Source organism: Acomys russatus, chromosome 2 (genome assembly GCF_903995435.1).
Source record: "Acomys russatus chromosome 2, mAcoRus1.1, whole genome shotgun sequence".
Taxonomy (NCBI): Eukaryota; Metazoa; Chordata; class Mammalia; order Rodentia; family Muridae; genus Acomys; species Acomys russatus.
Window position 1 is genome coordinate 94,369,991 of NC_067138.1, and position 13,711 is coordinate 94,383,701.

A 13,711-nucleotide genomic window follows, 5' to 3' on the forward strand; every position below is an offset into this window, starting at 1 on the left:
CTCAGAGGCAAGTGCTCTTGTCTGCTAAGCCACCGCCTGACCTCTGACCCCTCTCCTTTACCGTTTTAGTTAAGTTAGCTTAAAGCTGCATGCTTGTGACACGTGTAGAATTTAGAGCGCAACTTGTAGGAGTCAGTGTTTCCCTTTTACCTTGTGCCATCTGTGGGTGAAAGTCAGGCTGTTGGGCTGGGCAGCAAGCAAGCACCTTCACTGTGGAGTCATCTTGCTGCCTCCTGCAAAGTACCCGAAGTCTTTTTTGATAACAGTGTCCCTCATTCAGAGAGAAATCTGGGAGGAGTAATGTTTCTCTGGGGAAAAAAATTGTTTAAACCAAACAGAGGAAAACAGGTTATTTCTCTATCTATTATTAGTCTCAGGCATCTCCTTAGTGTGGAAAAGAAAGATCTGCTACCTTTATCACCTTAAGCTCTGTATGTAGGGTTTTTTTAAAGGACAAATCCAAGTTTAAACTGTTTGGGAAAAGTGGATTTGAAAAGTTATCAGAATGGAAAAATTTTTAAAAGGCGTGGGCTAGTAGAAGCTATGTTAAATTTAGGTAACGTATCAGAAGCTGTGAGATGTGCTGCACATATGACAGGGAACGTGTCTGGGTTAAGGCACTTGTAGCTTGTGTTGGGGAGGGCCTAGAAAATCCGAGGGGTGAGCACATGACAGTAGTGTTTGGGAGTCACTTAGAGGGCATTTTCAACAAAGTTTTGTGAACTGTATGGTGGGATTGTAGTTCAGATTCGGTTCACAGGGCCCAGTGGTTCACTGCGAATGCTGTTTGTGGAGGCTAACTGCCTTGTTAACTGGAGCCTGGGGTCAAGCACCCACGTTATGCAACTCACAACTGTCTGTAACTCCAGCTCCAGGCGTTCAGCACCTTCTTCTGGCGTCCATGCGTGCACATGAACACACACACACACACACACACACACACACACACACACACACACACACACACTCACTACCCCCCCCCCAGGGTAAAAAAGGCATAGAGGGAATGATCCATTAGTTTCTCAAACTACTTAGCGAGAAATAATGAGAGTGTTGAAGAATTGACTAATAACAGTTGCAATAATAGCAACTTACAATTAGTGTGTACTTTAACAGTTACTGTGTCACTATGCCTGCACATACTGTACACACACATCCCTGACATGATGTGTTTCAGCTTACTGTTTGTTGAATTTTCTTTTGATGGTCCAAAGGTTATATGGCTTAAGTAGAAACAGTACTTTGAATCTTCATTTTTCTGCTTGCCAGCAGCATGCAGAACAGTATTCTCTCTTGATCTTGTGCAAGGGCAGCAAACTAGTTCAGCCAGCCACATGACCACTGCGATGAGCTGCTGGATGTTGCAGTGTGCTACTGTGTGACTGAGCTACGATGCCTGCCTGGCACGTTAGGCTAATTAAGCTCATTGTCAAGTTAGGGCATTTCAGTTTGTAATGTTTTATTAGGACATGACCTCAGAATTATAAGCAGAGGAGCGCAATATATTCATTCATTTAATCTCCACATCCACATTCTGAGGTAGATCCTGTTAATTTGTTCAAGATCATAAAGCAGCTAAATGGGAGAGTCTGGAAACTGAACCCTGGAATTCAATTTCAGTTTCTTACTGTAGAGCTTAGCAACCATATCAAGGGAATTTAAATTTTTTTTCTTTATTAAGCCCACAGCTTTTACTTATTTACTTCTTGGCTTTGTGTTGGCATTTCTGATTTACCAGTATCACCACTCTTAAGCTTTAGAGCCACTACTGAATAAAACATGGGTTACTTGGATACAAGCTCAACAATACCTTGAAAGTTGATATGGCAACCGAGGAGTCTCTGAGTGAGTAAGGACTGAGGGGCAGGTAGTGCATACAGCATAGATGGACTGGGCAAAGGAAGGCTTTGCGTTCACAGTGGCGCAGCATGAGGTTTCCTCAGACTGTGCAAGACAACATGCAACTTCAAACCTGCAAATCACTTCACTGTGGAATTTTCCAGTCTAATTATCGGACTACTGACTGAGAGCAACAGAAATCATGGACAACCAAACTGCAGTTAGGGATGATCACTGCACCCTTTCAGGTCAACCAGAAGCATTTAAAGCCAGCCTTGACTCTTAGCTTTTCTTCTTGCTCCTGCTTCTTTTGTTGTTGTTAGTTTTGTTTAGTTTTCCTGGAGTCTGCTTGGCATTTTCTAGAAGTTTCTTCAAACCCTGCTTTGTGTCTCTGAAGTTTGTCCCGAGGGTCTCATTGTTTTACAGGGTGGTGGACCTTTGCTTTGCTTCTGGTTTTTGGCGGTTGTATAAACATTTTCATGATAATTCGTTACTGAATTGCTCATATATTTTTTGTGTTAACATCTGTTTTGTCCTTTATGTAGAGAAATAGTTAAGAATGTGATTGTCGGGGCAATTGGTGACTGCAAGTAGAGCTTTATATAAAGCTGGAAGACTGTTTTCCAGTGGCTATCTCCTTGTGAGTGCCACTGTAATGTAGAAGAGTTCTGTGCCTGCATCCCCGCTAATCACAGTAATAGTTAGCTTTAAAAACTGTAGAAACTGTAGATGGCTCATTTCTGTACTGATGAATGGTGTTCAAGATCATCTTATGTGCCTGTTTTTCATTCTTGGTTTTCCATGATGTGTCTGCTCTGATCATTTCACTATTTTTTTTCCCTGAGAATTTATTTCCTAAAAAAAGGATTATACACATTTTGGATATAAATCGTACATTAGAAATGGATTTTGAAAATGTTTTTACCTAGTCCTGTCATTTCTTTAAAAATTACTGTCTTTTGGAAAATCACATTTTTAATTTTTTAAGACTCTAGATAGTCATATTTTTCTTTTTATGGCTCTTTCTTCTCTGAAGCAAGATTACAAAAATTTTTCTTTTCTGCTTAATTTAACTTTTATTCATTAATTTTTAAAGAAAAGGTATAATTCACACATCCTAAGACCCACTCATTTTATATACAATACTCAAAACATTTGTCCATGTTATAGCACACAGTGGGTCTGCATTGCTTTATGGCAGGTCAATATTTTACTGAATAGGCACACCACATCTAGTGTGCTTATTAGACAGTTCGTAGATAGGCTCTCTCTTCACATAGGAATTTTTATACTTTAGGGCGTGTGTTTTAGGCTGTGGTCTCTCAGCGTTTAGTGTTGATATAAGGACTGGTGACTGTCACTATAAACACAGTCTTCACTGGATCAGCTGAGCTCCTCTATCAGCAGCCATTTCTCCCCTTCCCATGTCTTCTGCTGGCCACGCCTCCTACTTTGGAGTGTGTCTTTTCTATTTCTGTTATCATGCTCTATATTTCTGTACTTTTACCCAAATCATAGTTTTGTGGCCTAATGTTTATTACTAGCCCTGTAATTATTATTATGGTTATTTTCTAACCCACTAGCAATCAGTGAAACACAGACACCTGTTGTATTTTAAAATAGCCTTAGTTCACCTGGGGCAGGGCAGATGTTAATCCTCTAAACTACATCCCATAATGAGACAGGTATCCCATACCCTGTCCCAATCCCATGCCATCTGCTCCTAATGAGTCCTATCGAGCTGCCTCCCATCCATAATCCCAAATACTTGCTAGTTGTCATCATCTCCATCCACACTGGCCATGTGCGCCTGCGTTCCTTCTTCCTGCTCTTCCTCCTCTGGTCTCCCCTCCTCTCTTCCGGTCATCTTCCCCAAAGCCCGAGAACCTTAGCCATGCCTATCCTATTTGCCCTGCCCAGGTGTGATGAGTTTTTATTGGTTAAACAGGCATAAATTCTTAGGCAAGGTTACAATTAGTGGTATGTGAGTCTGCTCATTTGGGCCGACCAGACCAACCACCACCAATACAGCTTAATTACTGTCAGCTAAGAATATACGTCCAAGTGAAGAAGTATGACTTTAATTCTAGGCCCTGTGCTCTTCTGTGTAAACATAAACACAGCTTTGAGATGTCACATGTCTGCTCTGATGTGGATTATAAGTGCATCCATTCCATAGGCTACTTGCCAGGGAACTGCAATCTTCGGACCACAGAGTCTTTACCCTCGTGCACAATGTACATCTTTGCATTTAGTCAGGCTAACATTATGTTTTCATATTATAAATCATGTAGGTGCTTTGTTAAAATTAGAAACGATTACATAACCCAAGTATTTCTCAACTAGGATTCATTCTGTTTGACTTTCTGCTCACTGCACCCATGTAAGCCAGTGATTTGCTTCTCTACTTTTTCTATAGCTGAATAGTAAGGCTTGAGGTCCCACAGTCACACATGTCTAATATTCCTCATTGTTGCTTTTTAAAAGATTGTCTGTCTATCATCTTTCCCCTCTCATCTATTTTCTTTTTTAATTTATTATAATTTATTTATATTACACTGGCTCACCCATATCTTCCTGTTCACACCCTCCCTTCCTCTTCCGCCTCTTCTCCTCCCCTACACCTTTGATGGAGGGGGGTCCTCCCCTACCTTCTGACCACAGCCTATCAGGATAACCTGCATCCCCTTCCTCTGTGTGCACAAGGGGAAGTGATAAAATTGCGTCCACCAGAGTTATGTCAGGGGCAGTTGTCCCCCCCCCCCATACACATGTAGAGAATGAACTGTCTGTTAGCTACATCTGAACAGAGGTCTAGGTTCTCTGCATGCATTGACCTTGTGGTGCACCAGTTTGGGCAGGTGCCTCTGGGTCCAGATCTGCCTGGCTTGCTGGTCTCCCTGTGAGGTTCCTGAACCCTTCGGGTCCTTCCACAACCCCACCTTTCCATATGACTCTCTGCCCTCTGCCCAGAGTCTGCCTGCAAGTCCCAGCATCTCTTCCAATCCCCTGCTGGGTGGAGTTTCTTAGAGGACATCTATGTTGGGCTAATGCCCATGCATGTCTTTATGAGTCTGGGTTACCTCACTCAGGGTGATTATTTCTAGTTCCATCCATTTGCCTGCGAATTTCAACATTTCTTTGTTTTTAGTAGCTGAGTATTTAATAGCAGAGTATACACAACAGAACACTGCTCAGCTATCATCTATTTTCATGTGTGAGTGTGCATGCCTCTATGAATTTATGTGTCTCCATTTGTACAGGAGCCTACAGAGGCCAGAAGAGGGCATGAGATCCTCTGGAACTGAAGTTACAGGCCACGTGAGCTACCTACCATGCACCAACAGCATCCTAGTCCTCTGAGAGCAGTAAGTGCTCTTAACTGCTGAGCCAGCTCTCTAGCCCCTCTTTCTTCTTTTTTCTTTGCCATATGACGGTTAGAATCAGTTTGCTGGTGTTTCTGAAATAACATTCTAGGTTTTGGTTGGGATGCCACTGGACCATAGATTATGGCTAAATCTTCCTGTTCATGAGCATCAGTATCTCTTTAATTTTTTGACTTAATGTTGATTTTTCATACTTTGGGGGTTTTCTCATGTTGATCTTTTAAATATTTTTATAGATTTATAGCCATACATTTATTTTGGGTGATTACAATAGTACTGAGTCTCAAATTTTAATATCTATTTATTTACTATAAATATATAGGAAAGCAATTGTGTATTAATCCTGAACACTCTGGCTTTGCTGAAGTAACTAATTTCTGGATCTTTAGCTAGTTTGGATTTTATATGTAAATACTTACATTGTTTGTGGCAGAGGCAATTTCATTTTTTTTTTTTTTTTCTTTTCCTTCAATCTGTGTTACACTCTCTGTTTCTACATTGTATCAGTGAGGACTTACAGCATGGCGCTGAAGAGGACTGCTGAGAAGTGACATCTCTGCCTTGCTCTGATCTTTAAAACAAACAAACAAGCACTTGCAGGTTTTTGCTATTGTGTATTCTGTTGGCTGGTGGTGTTGTGTAGACTGTCCTTGTCAAACTGAGACTAAACCTTGGTTAAACTAGTTAGAAGGGTTGCTTTGCTTTTGTTTTGTGTATTTTTCTTTGTTTCTTTCCTCCCTCCCTCCCTTCCTTCCTTCCTTCCTTCCTTCCTTCCTTCCTTCCTTCTTCCTTCCTTCTTATCATGGATGGGTTTTGAGTTCCCTTTTCTGCAACTATTGATACAGCGTGTTATCTGTGTACTATACATTCTCAAATATCCAGTCTCACTGGATAAATACCAGTAATTGTGATGTGTAATTTTTTTTTTTTTACATTGTCAGATTCAATTTGCTCATGCTTTTGAGTTTTGTATTTATGTTTATGGGTAATATAGTTGTGTGGATTTCTTGTCAATGTCTTTGTCTAGTTTCAAGTTGAGGGTATCGCTGACTTCATAGGAGAGGAAGTATCTGCTTCGCTCTTCTAAAAGAAATGTAGAGAGTCAGAATGATTGCGTCCTCCAGTGTGTGTGGTAGCCATGAACACAGCTCAGACCTGGACTTCCATTCTGAAAGGTTAATAACTGTTTAAAATTTAACATTTCTTAAAAGATATAGACCTATTCAGACATACGCTTTTCATCTGAACTTTGTGCTTTTCAATGCGTTGGTCTGTTTATCTAGGCTACTAATCTGGGGCATTCAGTTGTGCACCATGTTCTTCATTACTCTTCTCACTATTTTTCCTCTCTCTCTCTCTCTCTCTCTCTCTCTCTCTCTCTCTCTCTCTCTCTATCTATCTATCTCTCTATCTCTCTGGTAGTGTCTGGAGTCCTATCTTCTCTTTATTTCAAATGTAGCTAGTTTCCCCCTCTGTTTTTTCTTAGTTTGATTGGCTACAGGTTTATTGTTTTTATTTTACCTTTTCAAAGAACTAGCTTGTGGTTTTTTTTCCCAATGGCTTCTGTTCCAATTCATTTTTTTATAGTATTTGTGTGTGTGTGGGGGGGGCGGGTACGGGCCCAGATGTGCTACAGAACATGTACAAGTCAGAACAACTTGGTTCTCTCATTCTACCATGTGGTACCCAGGAACCAACCTCAAGACGGCTTTGTCAGCAAGTGTGTTTGCCTTCTGGGTCATCTTGCTCGCCCCAAGTTTAGCTGTTATTATTAGCATTATCATCAACATTATTATTACTTGTTTATTTTCAAGACAGGGTTATACTATGTTGTTCTGGCTGTCCTAGAATTCATTATGTAGATCAGACTGGCCTCAGACTCACAGGATCCATCCACTTTTGCCTCCCTATCTATGCTGAGATTAAAGGCTTTACCTGAGATCAGTGTATGTATACTGTTGCCTTCCTGCTCAGATGGAAGAGTATCCTGGGACTTGGAAGCCCAGGACCCGTACTGCTCTGAGGAGAGAAAGTATTCCAGTGGAAGGGAATCCTGAGACACAGGAACCACACAGCTCTGAAAGTAGGCCTCCTCAGCACAGGCAGTGCAGCTCCCAAGGGAGGGCATCCCCAGCTAAACTGAGAAGTTCAGGAGCCTCAACCCTGTTCCACTTCTTTGCTCCTTTCTTCATTGCTTCTTGGCTTCTTCCAATGAGAGAGTCACAGCAGACAGCAAAGCTCATAAAATAGATGTATTGGGAGGGTCCAGAGTGGGTTGGCTGCCCCTGCTCCTGGGAGAGAACAGCAGGGAACTTGAGTAGATACAGCCTTTCTATAGGATTCCTTGTGGGTGGAGCTATCTAGGGCAGAGATTTTCAGGATGAGGAATGGTGGGGTTTCAAGTCCTGAGTTTGGGGGAGCTCCGGGATTGGTGGATTTTCCTGCTCAGGGATAGAAAGCTTTCTGTTCAGACTTTTCACTTAAAATTAGCATAATCTGGGAAAGGTCCTATTGAGGGGCTGGAGATGACCTTTGTGACAGTTACAGAAGCTAGACATGCTTTACTAACAGTTAGAGAGGTCTGGGGGAGGGGCTGCCTGCTGGGCTGTCTCAGGCCACTTTCCTGCCTTGAGGGTTTACAAAATTTACAAAGTATACAAAGTTTACAAAGAGAGTCTTGTGGGCATTCTTTGCCACTTGAGTAAGCATGAATAGCCAACATATACATGCCTAATTTATCAGTGTTATCATTGTATCTTTATCCACTCGCTTTTGATTTATGTGTGTCATTGTATTTAAAGCAGTGTTCTTATAGAAGGTATACAATTGGCTCTTGGTTTTTGCTTGACTTTCACCACTGCCTGTTTTCAGTTCATATATAGAACATTGACTTTCAGAATAATTATTGATATGGTTTAGTTCTATTAAGCTGTTACACTTTTATCTTTGTTGATTGTTACTTCCACTGTTACTGTCTACTCTTGGAAGTTTTATACGATTCCATTTTCTTTCTTGTTAGCCTAACAGAAATGCTTTTTAAGTTTGCTCTTTGTTTTTTGGATTGCCTTAGAGTTGACAATAAGTATCTATAATTCAATCAACAAGCAACACTTCACCCATTCTTATGTGGATTTGTATCTTATAATTGTAAATAATCCCAATCCCTGCTCTCTGTCCTTGGTATCTGTTGGGTTTTAGTAGGAAGTATCTCTTTTAGGCTCATGTATTGAACACTTGTTCCCTTGGTGATGGCGTTATTGAGAAGCGAGAGGCAGGATGGAACTTCCTATCATCCGCTGGAGGAGTGTCCTTGAGGCCTGTAGCTAGCCCTGGCTCCTCCTTGTATCTTTTTCTGTTTCTTTTCTCCCATGAAGTCAATAGGCTTGTCTTCCTCGTGATCCTGCCGCATGCTCCTGCCACTGTACTGCTCTGTTTTTATTTTAGGTCCAGAGTTAACTGAGCCAAGGACCTTAGACTGAAAGCTTTGAATCCCTCAGCCCAAATCAGACCCTTCCTTTTTCATTCTCCCAGGAGTTTTGTTCCCAGCTACACAAAAGTAACAAATACAGGATCATTGCTGCCATCCATCTCAGTTACACATAAGTGTGTTATTATTTTTTACAAACGGACTGTTAGATCAATTAAGATTATGAAAATCAAATTTTACTTTCCCTTTCTGTGTTCTTTCTCTGACGTTCTTCCCATCTTCCTGTAGCTCTGAGACTTCAATCTGTATTTTTTTTTCTTCAATGTAAAAGGTGCTTAAAAGAAAAACTTGTCCCTAAAGGCAAGCTTTGCTTGATAAAGTCTGCTTCACCTTAATTTTGGAAAGTCCATTTCATAGGGTATAGAATTCTACTGCATTGCTTTAGAGAAGAAGAAAGGAAGCCCACAGCATTAGGGAAAATATGATTAGAACAAGAATAGGAAAAAAAAAAAAAAAAAAGGGAAAGTTTCACTTAGTAAAACTCACACAAGCAGGCTGACCAGAACCGCACAGTTGCATTCTGTAAGAGACTGTTCTAGGGGCGGGATTCTGGGAAGGGTTCCTTATCCTGCCCGCCTCCTTAGCATGGCAGAGGGTGGCACTGCCTTTTTCAGCGGTAATCCCCTGCCAGGTCACTTGATCTGCCTAAGTGGAATGTTAAGTTGCCACCCAGACCCAGGGGAGTTCACTGTCTTGACCAGGCCTTTGCCGTTGATCATTATGTATATTGCGTGTTTGGCAGCCCTTCCCACAGACCTTGGACACTCTGTTTTTGTTAGTTTGTTGGTGTTTTCTCCTTGCTTTTCAGATCTGGCGATTTCTGTTAAGATCTCAAGCTTCGGTGTCCTGCTCTTAGCTGAGGCAAATCTATTAAAGCCAGCACAGGCTTCTATGTCTGCTGTAGCAGGGCGTTTGCTTCCTCCTTAGGACTTTGCCCATTGTCCTTATATGCTGTCTACTGTGTCCATCACAGCCGTTGCACATGAATAATTAGTTTTAAGTCCCCAGACTGAGAATTCCAACAGTACTCACTGTTTGACTCTGGTTCCTATTCTTGCTCGATTCCTTGCAACATATTTTTGCCTCTTAATGTACTTCTTTCTTTTCCCAAAAACCGGACGTGATGTCAAAGGAATTGAAGTAAGTACACCTTCAATCACTTAGTGGTAAGGGCATTGTGGTGATGTGGAATCATTCTTTAACTGTATAATTAAGGTCTTTTTTTTTTTTTAATTAGTATGATTCAGTAGTAAGTTTCAGTTCGTTTTACTGCCTTAAGGCAAGGTAACCTAGAGTAGCCATGATTTATGTATGTGTTTTGTACATGGAAGGATAAAAGACATTGGAGTTATATATTCTCCTCCCTCCAGGTTAGTTAAGCTCTTATAAAACCCAGCTGGGGCCTGGCCTGTTGGAGTATGCCTCAGCACTTTGCAGGTGGCGGCAGGACAATTGCAGTTCAAATGCAGTTAGGCTTCCTCTTAAGGTGTATCTCAGAATGATTTCCTTCCCTTCCTGGATGCCAGCTGAGTGGGGTGATTTTTATTGTCTACTCATTGTGAGAATTTGGTTGAACTCTTCAGAGTAGAACATACAGAAGTGTGTGGTCCTCTAATGAGTGACGTTTCTGGTCCATTGATGGTCCCGCTCGTCCTTCACTGTGTCCAGTCTGTGATTCCCTACTGGGGTCCTTGTTAGCACTGGGTATCTGCCTCCTGGTTGCTATTCCTGTGAGCTGTGATACTCTGTGTTGGCCTGATTGTCTCTCCGGCTCTACTTTGCTCTAGGATCTAATTCCTTTGTAGGTCTCAGCTTGTTAACAGTTAGTGACTTCTAAGCCCCTTATGTGCCAGTCTGGAAGGGCTATTTTCATATTTGACATCTATTTCATATATAATACTTTATTAATACTTCTCAAGAACCATGTGTCAGCTAAACTAAGACTTTTCAATGCAATGGTGAACTATTTATACAAAATCATCTCTTATATATTTTCCCTTGTTTTAAAAAAGCTAATATTCCACCATGCTCTTACATGCTGGCAAGGATTGCCAATCTATGTCTGATAGTGAGTTAGTCCCACATGACTACCATTTTCTGAGACTCAGGTAAAACCACGTGGCCTCTCTCTCTTTGATCTTTTGAGTCAGGGCCCCCCAGTGGTCATTCTTCATCTTACAGACTTCTCTGTTGCCTTCTTCCGGTCCTTTGGGAGGAAGCTGGGGGCGAGTGACAGTTTTTCCTTCCCTGGAGTTTGCCAACGGTCTCGTTATCTTTTGGCATTTCCTGCTTTAACATGGCATTCTCATCTAAATTGGGCAGTGGGGGGCTTACCCAGGATGACAATGGCAGTCATGTTTCACCACCTTCTCCCTTCTTGGTGATACAGATGTTAGTGCCACCCAGCCATGTTTATGCTTAGCATTAAGTAATGAGCTGTTTTTCCATTTTTCCTTTAGAGAAACCTTATTCAGCCATACTAGAAACTGTACTCTGAATAAAATATTTGGTTCTGCCCTCTCCCTTTAAGTAAGTGATCACTATTTGATTTTTTACACATTATAAATTAATTTTGCTTTTTTAATTCTTTACTTTTTCTCCAAGCTGGCTCAAATTAGTTATAATGTAACCACTTGTTTGAAATATAAGAACTGCAGCCTCACCTTTTCTTTCAATTGCTCCTTTGTCTTAGAAATATGTCTTTAAGGGAGTAGTGTTCATACTCATGAAATATGAAACTAGATGAAAATTGCGAATAATAGTGGGAAGAAATTATATCTGTGCCTCTTACAGATTCTCCCTAGCAAATACTGTGAAAAGTATGGTTTGCTGTGTTTTAGATACTCCATAATTACCATGTGGATGTGAGTTGTTATGGTAACTGGGTTTCCCCTTCTATTAAGTAACAGAGTAAATGGTTGCTTGAGATGTGGTTGAATTGTCAGCTTTCAAGCTAATGTTATCCTGATGGGAAATGGTGGGGGTGGTCAGGAGACAACGATGGAGGGGAGAGGTAGGGGAACTGAATGTCTGGAAACTACTTACAAAGAGATGATGGCTTTGCACTTTAACAAGGCATCCTCTTAAGTCCTCCCTTTCTCTTACTATTTATGAGTGGGGAGGGGTGACATGAAAGTTACTTTGTGGCAGCAGGATTACTAATGACAGAAAGTTGAAGCCTCTTACTCATGAACAGTGGGTGCAGTGACTGTCTTTTAGGGCCTCTAACAAGTGAAAACGCCTTTTCTTCTGGGAACACAGAAAGAGTGAGTGTGGCGGTTTATACCCCATGTAGCAACTGAAGTCAAACACCTTTAATTCTTTTCCTACATTGTTGTGACGTTAGAGGAGGTGGGGGTAGAGACGGTGGTGGAATGTTGTTAAATTTGGTGGTGGTGGTGGTTGTGGTAGTGGAGTGATGGTGGAGATGGTGGTGGTGGTGGTGGTGGAGGTGGTGGTGGCCGCAGGGGTGAGGGTGGTTGTGATGATAATTGTTAGTAGGGAAGTTGTCCTGATTTATTAAGTTGGAATCATAAAATTAATAGCAAATACTTGTTTATCAGTCAGTTTTGCATACTGCTTTCTCTGTCTCATATTCTAGTTTCACAAAGAACCTCATCAAAAGTTTCCATTATTTGACTTATAGTAGTTAATGGCTGTTAAAATGGGTATTATCTTTTTAATCACATAATGGTGTTTGTTAAAGAAGCAGAACAAGTTATGTAGTTCCATTAGGCAAACATCTATGGGGAGAAAATGTTCTTTTCCCCCTTTCTCCCAACATTCTCTTATATTTGTGACTTGTGTTTCTAGGCAGGATATCTCCTCCAGCCATGATAGTCTCCTTGTGGATCTCCTAACAAGCCCCTTCCCTGAGCCTCACCTGTCCTTCCATCCCCAGCTCTTTCAAATAGCTCGCAGCTCTTAGCCCAGACTCCTGCTGCAAGTCCCAGTATCTGTCCCGATCCCCCTGCTGGGTGGAGTCTCTAAAATCCACTTATAAATGAGTCTACACCATGCGTGTCTTTCTGGGTCTGGGTCATCTCACTGAGGATGATTGTCTCTAGTTCCATCCATTTGTCTGCAAATTTCGAGATTTCCTTGTTTTTAAAAACTGAATAGTATTTCATTGTGTAAATGTACCGCAGTTTCTTTATTCATTCTTCAGTTGTGAGACATCTAGGTTGTTTTGCAGATTCTGGCTATGATGAATAAAGCTGCTATGAACATAGTTGAACAAGCATCCTTGTACAGTGGAGCATCTTTTGGGTATATGCCGAGGAGTGGAGTAGCTGGGTCTTGAGGTAGCACTACTCCCAATTTTCTGAGATAGCACCAGATTGATTTTCAAAGCAGTTCTACAAGTTCTCTAAGTGTTTCTCAGCCATTTGAGATTCCTTTGTTGAGAATTCTCTGTTTAGCTCTGTACCCCATTTTCTAATTGGGTTATTTGGTTTGGTGGTGTTTCATTTTTTGAGTTCTTTATATATTTTGGATATTTGCCCTTTATTGGATGGAGGGTTGGTGAAGATCTTTTCTCAGTCTGTAGGCTCTCATTTTGTTCTGTGGACAGTGCCTTTGCCTTACAGCCTTTTCAGTTTCATGAGGTCCCATTTATTAATTGTTGATCTTAGAGCCTGGGCTGTTGGTGTTCTGTTCAGTTGTCTCCTGTGTCAGTGATTTCAAGGCTCTTCCACACTTTTTCTTCTAACAGATTTAGTGTATCTGGTTTTATGTTGAGGTCTTTAATCCACTTGGACTTTAGTTTTGTGCAAGGTGATAAATATGGATTTATTTGCATATTTCTACATGTGGACCTTCAGTTAGACCAGCACCATTTATTGAATATGCTATCTTTTTTCCATTGTATGGATTTGGCTTGTTTGTCAAAAACCAAGTGTCTGTAGGTGTATGGGTCAGCAGAAGTGAGTAGGGTGTGGAACCGAAACCCGTTGTCTATACCTACCCCCAACTCTCTGACTTGGAGGTACTGTCATAC

The 13,711-nt window shown here is 41.2% G+C and overlaps 1 protein-coding gene across 1 annotated transcript in view; it reads left to right on the forward strand.

Moving 5' to 3' along the window:
- Window positions 1-13,711, forward strand: part of Focad (focadhesin) — a 282,156-nt gene that overhangs the window by 184,249 nt on the left and 84,196 nt on the right. The window lies entirely within an intron of this gene.